Below are 8,908 nucleotides of genomic sequence, written 5' to 3'. Positions count from 1 at the left end.
TAGGTCGCAGATGTACACAGGTGCCTGACCATGCAGGGCTCTATATGTGATTACAAGAACCTTAAATTGAATCCTAAACTTGATGGGAAGCCATTGTAAGGAAGCTAAGATGGGTGTGATGTGAGACGTCCTGCTGGACCTGGTCAACAGCCTTGCAGCAGCGTTCTGGACCATTTGTAGACGATCCAGGGATGACTTGCTGAGGCAGGTGAAAAGGGAATTACAGTAGTCCAGGCGGGATGATATAAAGGCATGAATAATCATCTCCAACTCAGCTTGTGACACAACAGACTTGAGTTTGGCAATGTTTCTAAGATGGAAAAAACATGTACGGGACAATGACTTAATATGTTGATCAAAGTACATAGCCTGATCAAAAATAACACCAAGATTTCTAAGGTTAGACCGTACAGTTGAGGAAAGGGACCCAATACACTGAGCAACCTTGGAAACGATACTGTCTGAAGCAATAATAAGAACCTCAGTCTTGTCTGCGTTAAGCTGTAGAAAGTTGTTGGCCATCCAGTCCTTAATGGCACTCAGACAATCGTGCAAAACAGACAGTTTTTTTTTTGTCAGTCTTATCTGGCTTAAAAGAGATGTACAGCTGAATATCATCAGCGTAGCAGTGATAAGAAACACCTTTAAATTTGCTAATAATCAGTCCTAGGGGAAGCATATATAAAGCAAATAAGATAGGACCCAAAACAGAACCCTGGGGCACACCGCAGGATAGGGCAGCAGTTGCAGACATGTAGGGACCAACCGACACAGAAAAACTCCTATCCGAGAGATAGGAGGAGAACCAGTCCAGGGCGCTCCCAGAGACACCCACCCACTGCCTAAGCCTTTCAATCAGAATGCAGTGATCTACAGTATCGAAAGCTGCACAGCTACACAGTATATCAGCTAGTTCCTTAATAATTAAGCTATCAACTTCTAGGTTTTTGTTTTTGAATAATTCAGAAAGACTGCTACAAGTTACAGGCACAGACGCAGTACTTAACAGGTAGTGTAGTTCATCAAGCAATTCATCAATTGCTGTAGATGGAACATGAAAAATGTTTTCCAACTTCAATAAAATTGAGGCTATTTTTTGTTCTACTACTTTTGGAAGGTCCTCTGAAGTATCAACATCACTATCTGCATCTGACAGAGTACCAAAATCTATGTCTGCAGAAGATGAGGGGCTATCATCTACAGGACTACCAGATTCGTTAGACTGAGCAGTGAGTTTAACAACACCTGCCTTAAAATCTTTGAGTGTGGGGATTATGTTTCCGATTTTTATGCGAGTTAAATGTACCATATATGTTTGTCTGAAACATACATCCTTCAAACATACAAGTTATGGTTTCATACTGCCTAAGATGTTGATTTACATGAGTAAAGTATTCCTTCTCAGTTGAAAGTTCCTCACATCCACACGTCTGACATGAGAATGTAGTTAACTGAACATGTGCTGTTTCTAGCTTCCTGTGTGTTTGATATGTGTGACTCAAAAGGTTCTTCCAACTTGTGAATGTACATGGACAATCTGCATATACACATGGATACCGGCATTTGCGGCCATAGTGGATATGTTTCAGCCTAAAATGTTTTAGCAACTCATACCTGGTAGATAATGAAATGTCACACACTTTACATGGCCACATTCGCATACGGTATCTGTGAACAAAGACAAAGAACAATTTATCAGTTGTGGGGTCATTAACAAGTGCTGTCTTACAGCTGGATAGTTAAACATTAAAACACTTACAGCCAGCTCCTTTTTTTTAAAAATGCAAATATGATTTACAGCACACTACCTGCAAAACCATATCAAACCCTAGATCAAACACTGCAAAAATGTTTTGAACTATGCATTAGGCATGTTATGCTTATGTTTATGCTTTTTATGTTGATTCATTTGTTCGTCATCTGATGTATTGAATTTTCTGTGTATTATAAATCAATGTCTTTGTAGCCTACATACTTACTAGATCTAAGAGGTTGCCCCGGCATACAATTTGATGTGAGAACATATGTTTCAAAGAATTAGGTATCTGTAAAAGACAAATGGTTCTAGTTAGAAACTAAATGCATTTAACATCTAATTCTATAATTGTGTGATGTTCTTTTGCTTATGAAATCACAAAATCATTTTTTACAGAATTTTTTGAATAGTACTGTCATCCTTTAGACCAAAATTTTGTTCATTATATACTGACTGCAGTAGTTTATGCTTTTGATCAAGTAAAATATTTATAGTTGACAGAAATACAGCCACTCCAATCAACCTTGGAATAGAAAAAGTCTGCACCACTCTTTTAGTGTAGTTAACATTTGCAAACTGTTGACATTTTGTTTTTCAACTACAGTTGCCCATATATATATATTTTTTTGCATAATTCAAAACATATCATGCCTAATTACACTGTAGGCCTGCTCTAAATTGTGAGCCAGTGATCTCCACACAATATATTTTACAATCAATGAGAAACTTCCAAATACCATATGCACACAGTTTTTGAGATCACTTTGATATGATACTACAGAATATGAATCTCAAGATTAACCACAAATTCTCACTATAATCCGTTTCCTTAATCTAGGAAAAGTGCAGGAAGCAGAATTTTACCCCCTCCCCAACCCCATGAACAGTTTTCAATCTGTCCTCCGTGCTCTGCCTTCTCTGCTCCGCCAAAAAGCTGCACTGCTGTGTGCGCGCGCGCGCGTACATGCTACAAAAGGCCGGTTAATGCCATCGTCAATTCTTCAAATTGCAACTAATAAACCTACAAGCACTTGAAATTAAGTTGTCGCTGCAATAAAATGGGCTAAGTGTAACAGTATGAATAAATAATTTATGTATATATTTCAATTCCTGTTTAATTTGGGACCACCAACCATAATTTCTCTCTTCATTTTTATTTTCTAATGAAAGTGCATAGCGGAAATCCAAGGCTTGTGTTTTGTATTATATGCAGGGCATTGTGGGTGACCCACAGCAGAGTAGGATTCTCATGCTGTGGGTAAGTTGGTCTCCCGCCCGCTCAGATCTAAATTGATCTATAAAAGTGATTTGCATTGTCATACGATGTGTGGAAGCTATCAGCATTTACCGTTTGTGTTCTTTTTTATATACAATGCAAGTCGTTTCGCAGTTCTGTCGCTACGTGCACATTTGCTGATTGAAAGTATGGTAACATGTCGCATTTTGGCTAGCCGCTAACTAGCTCTGAAGCACACGTGATAGTCTATTAATGTGCAACCTTGTCTTTTAGCTCAAGCTGGAGCGAATAGCAGACCAACTTTCCATTAATGCCAACCGATTGTGGTTGTGTGTGTGTCCCACTATTACAGGTATGTTCATATGTTAAAATGTGAAGTGCTGTATTATATGTTATGTAGATCGCCAGTTAATTGGGTGAAAATCCTTTTGTGAAGACTGCCAAGACTTGCACGTATTACGTGCCTGTTATTTTCGGTAACCACCAGAAGGTGGCAGCAAAGCAAATGTATTGTTTCCTTGTAAAACGGAGCATTTAGAGTCAGGGATATGTATGCTTTTGTTTTAATGCAAGAATTGTATGTTTATGTTATAAGAATGTAGTACTGGATATTGTTATAGTAGTTGTATGTAATAGTATTAATAGTATTGCACTATTATATTGACACTATTACGTAGATAGATAATATAAAATATCTGTACAGTTAAAATATTTTTATTTTTTTAAGTTATCTTTTTTTTAATATATAATCAATGTACCACTATACGGTCACAATGTAAAAGTAAAAGACAGCAGAGTAGAATTCTCATGCTGTGGCTCAAGCTGGAGCGAATAGCAGACCAACTTTCCATTAATGCCAACCGATTGTGGTTGTGTGTGTGTCCCACTATTACAGAATAAACCACTGTGAATGCTCCATCCATCCCGGCTCCTGTGCAGTACTTGGGCTAGTAAGCAGAACCGGAGACCATTGGTCACATAAGAATATTTTTAATAATGGTAACTGTAGGAAAATGTAGATAGTAGTTACTTGGATGTAACTTCAGTTCTATGAGTATGTGCGTAGCCCTCTAACGGGCTCGCGATTAGCACCAACTCACATTACGACATGTGGTGCTAGCGAGTGGAGCTACACACAATAACCAAGTTAGAGGCTCTGGCACACGAAGCGGGTGGTCAAGCCCCCGGTCTTACCTGGCTGTCTTGAGCCATCTGTGTCTGAAGCTAACCTGTAGTCTGCGGGTGTGTCTCGCAACTGTTGCTGGACATGAACAGGGCTAGTTAATTGGTCAAATGCTTATGAGGCTATCGGGCTGATAACGTTAATAGCAAAGTCCGTCGCCTATTTTTAATTACTGGCTTGTTTTAATTAGTAATACATGGAATGTTGGCTAATGAGAAAAATAGCTAACTAGCTAAAGTTAGCTGATATTAGCACCATGTGCGAGTTAACGTAGCTAAGTTAGCTAGTAGACTAGACAAACATGTTTGCAATGATGGACTTATTGGATTTGATAGTCAATATAATGATATTAGTGTGATACGATATCAACTGCACTAATAAAACATACGTACATAGACTGATAACTGGCAGGTTATATAGGATGAGTGCAGATGTAACTTACCAGTCCAGTCCGCGAGATGCTCTGAGGTGAGATGGCGGACAGGTGGCGAGAACTCTGATGTCATTTCCACTTCTGAACGATTTCATTTCCCGAAATTTATATGGAAACCAATCTCATACATTTTAACTAATTGAATCTTGCTTGTTCCACAGCTAGCCATATTTAAACGATGTTCATACGTTTTAACTGATTAAATTTAATTGTTTTCACAATTAACAGATTTATGCTGATTCTAAGGAATTTGAATAAATACATTTTGAAAATATGATTATTTAAATAAAATCAAATAGATGCAAACACTTAATAATAAACTATGCCATGATTCATTTTTTTGAGTGTATCAGACTGACATGGAGACATTCAAAGGTTGTGACCTCTCTCTCTCTCTCTCTCTGTTTCTCTGTGTCTCTTTCTGTGTGAGCTGTTCTGAGGATATTGATCCCAATTTGTCATTATTGACAGCCGCATCTCATCTCGTGCTACGTTCCATTCAAAGTCAGAAATCAGAAATTCCCAGCTGGTAGGTCATACTTACAATCTGTGTTGCAGAAAAACCAGGGAAAAAACATGGATGCCTGTGAGATTTTCTTTACCCAACGTAAAATAGACCTACTGTTCCCCACACAACAGCTAATGTTATGCTAATGATATTTAGCTACGTTTGCAAGCTAGTTAGCATAGAACATAAGCAACTGTTAGTGCAGCTTTACATTAAAAACAGATATGTTTAACCATTTACCACACAGGTGTTTCAATAGACTTAACGTTAGGCAATGCTGAAAACTGAACTTAAAGGAAAAATCCTCCCTAAAACACTGATAAAAAAAAAAAAAAAACGGTGATGTATTTTTCTTCTTCCCGTGGATAACCAAGCCAAACGTAGACAAAGTGACGTCACATTCAGATATATTTTTTTTTTATTTTTTTTTTTTATGTCTTCATGAGTCATTAAGTAAGCTTCATGAGCTTTACGTTTTAATGATTAACAGTTTAGCAGTTCCATTTGCCTGCCAATGAAATAACTGGTTATTATAGAGAAGTCCCACAATTGAATGGAATATCACATATCACACACCGCACATACACAGAAAATTAATGGTGCATTGTCTGTCAAATGAAGATGTAAGGTCCGCACTTATAATATGTCGTTGAACTTTGAGATGACAAGAAGTGTTTGACAAATCAGGCCTTTCATTCTATTTGACACGGTAGGTATGTGCAAACTACCTATTGTCATTACCAGGTGTCACATACTGACATTTAGGACAATCTTTGAAATATTCTTGGAGAATGTCATGCAGTATTGAGGTCAAATGAGAGAGCTGGTCTATCAGCGGTAAGATTTATGGTTACGGTTGGACTAAGCAGCAAGGCTGCTGAATGTTAAGTTTGCCTCGTGGTATCTTGTTTCAAGGGTAACTGCCATGCAATCAGCAAAATTTAGCCATTGCTAAAGGACAACCACAACTTGAGATAGAGAGGGAGAGCAATTGGCATAAATTAAATGTGCAAGTGAGCTATTTACAACTGCATCAATAGCCCATATTCCATCATTGTATTAACAATATACAGTATGTATTTAATTATTTTATTTGTGAAAGTTATTCAAAATAGCAGGATATGATTTTTCTTTCCTGTAATGAGCCGACAGCCTATGATTTTTGACTTAATTCTCAGAGCCAGTGGTACTGGCCCAAAGAGGACATGGGAACAAATCAAAAATTAAAACAAGTGGTCAACTGTAAATAACCATTTCTCGATTTTCATATCATAAAATCTTGGCATCTCTCAATGCATGTTCTCTTCTTAGAGCCTGTCTAATTGTAGCTAATAGTGTCTTGATCTATTGGCACTTTTCTAAGGAAAGGAGCAGCCTTCGCTGGAAATGAGTTCATGGATGAGTAAACTTAAAAAGGCCTGGTCACGATCCAGCTAAATCTGACTAAACCTTTGAGTTTAAGGAGCTGTTGCCCTTGTAACAAGTTACACTAAATTTTAAGCTTGATTTAAGGAACAGAAAATCCTAGGCTTATGTCAAACCATCAACATCAACGAAGTTAGTAGCCTAGTGACTGACTGTCAAAAAGGGCTTTCGTTTCTGAGATACCCCTACCGGAGGTAGAACAAAACACAACAATGTTTTTCCTCATCTCTAAGGTCTCCCATATATGAAATGGATTCTTGTATAAAAATATTTGACTGCAAAAATGGTTAAATTGATAGATATTGTTATACACCCCAAAACTAAAAAAGAACCAAAATATAGCCTGGCCGTATGGGAGTTGAGACATATAAACTCATGTAGATTAATAATACAAGCTCCGAGAGCTTTCAGACTTGACATGCTAGCAGTCAGAAAGTTGCTTAACCTAATAGAAAAAACTGGATGTGAATATCTTTATGCATGTAGGAAATATAGACCTATGAACACATACCTAAAATAAGCGGAAATGTAAAAAATGAATATCCATGCAGAATGTTCTCATTTACTTTGTAGTAACTCTGCCATGGATTGTCATAGATGAGGGCTAGTTGGAAAGGTATGGTTGTGCTGAATCCAGCAATATCACATGTGTAAATGTAGCTTGCATAGTCAGGGAGTTACATCACTAAATGTATGAGGTGTCCCAAACGAAAGAAAATGAAACATTGACATAATGAAGTCTCCAGTCTAACACCCATTATCAGTGGTGAGAAGAATGTTGACAAATTCAATGTTACTGCAAAGAAAAGTCACTTGAGGAAAAGTGCTGGTCTATAATGTTAATATATTTATGATACATTTCATATATGGAAACAAAGATACAATTGAATCAGGTTGAAATTGAAATAGAACACCTTTATTGAAATATTTACATCCACTTTAGTTTCTTTTTGGCCAAATCATTACTACAGAATGGAAAATAATAGTGTTGTTACTTTTCAGTTTGAGTTTGAATAAGACTACCTTCTATTTTTATAAATATTGGCTATGGTGAGAAGTCTCACTGGATTAGGTTTTAATTTTATTAAGCTCATCCAATGAAAAGAAATGTTATGGAGTTGATTATGTTAAAATCTGGATGAAGGATTTTTTTTATTTTAGGGTAAATCAATCTGCCCTCCACTGATTTTTTGCCAGAGGGCCAAATGCAAGATGGCCGCTGGCGCCATCTTGAAAAATTAACTTTTGAACCAGAGCACCTAGAATCATGTATGAAGACACTTTTTTGTGTAAGTCGACCACGAGGATTCTGATTCTGACATCAGTTTGACGTTATGACATCATTTTGACCCAGAAATCCAAGATGGCCACCATCCAGTAGAGTGAAAACGTAATTTTTGAACGGGAAGGTAAGATGTGGTGTTTGGGGTTTGCCATTTTTACAGTATGTAAGGAAGGAGAATAACAATGGTAAACTATAGCTATTATAAATACGAATCCATGCCTACCAAACATGTATGGTTTAGTAATGGCAATTTATGTTTTGGGGGTCATTTCATAATTATGTTCACTGAAAAGATGTTAATGTCAAAATCCATTTTACCTTGGTACTGCTGTACTTTAAACAAACTACCTCCATAAGGATCTCTTGCAGTAAAATAATTGATGAATGTATGACAAGAGAACTAATTATACTTCAAAATAAGATCTTTTTAATAGCTGTAACTTGAATAGTTGAATAATGAAACCACTTAAAACATGTCATATGATCAGTCCGAATCAGAGCATTCTGCCTCACTAGATTCTGAATCATCAGATTCTGATCAATCCCCCCTCCTCCTCTGTACATCATCATCTCCCTCCTCCTCATCATCCTCCTCACTCTCATCTTCCTCGCTCTCTTCAGCTGGCCCTGGTGCAGGTAGATGCGTCGGGAGAACAGGTCGCGTGTGGCGGACAGGGCGCCAGCGACCACCCACCAGCTCCCAGCCATGTCCGAGTGGCGAGGGGTGGCGCTTCAGGGAGGGGTGGCGCACTAGATACGCCAAGCAGTTGGCGCGGAGGCAGTGTTGGCGTAGGCTATCTGCATCTGGAGGGAGACGGATGAATGATTTGTTCTTCATTCTCTTCCACTTCCACTTCGACAGAAAATGCTCTGATTCGCGGCACGGGCCTCAGCCATGGTGCTACTCTTCTTGTCGCCATAGATCACATGTCGTGTGAACTCGAAGAGCTCCTCTACCACCTCCTCCTCAAGGTCAAGGCTATCTCCGTACCGCAAGAGCTGCCGTCATGCCACAGGGCTCTTCGCCACCTCGTCATACACGACGACTTACCCTTGCCGTAGAAGCCTGAGTTGGCATCAC

Source organism: Centroberyx gerrardi, chromosome 17, assembly GCF_048128805.1.
Source record: "Centroberyx gerrardi isolate f3 chromosome 17, fCenGer3.hap1.cur.20231027, whole genome shotgun sequence".
In the NCBI taxonomy this organism is placed as follows: Eukaryota; Metazoa; Chordata; class Actinopteri; order Beryciformes; family Berycidae; genus Centroberyx; species Centroberyx gerrardi.
The sequence above is the reverse complement of the archived record's forward strand: the minus strand, read 5'-3'. Positions refer to the sequence as shown.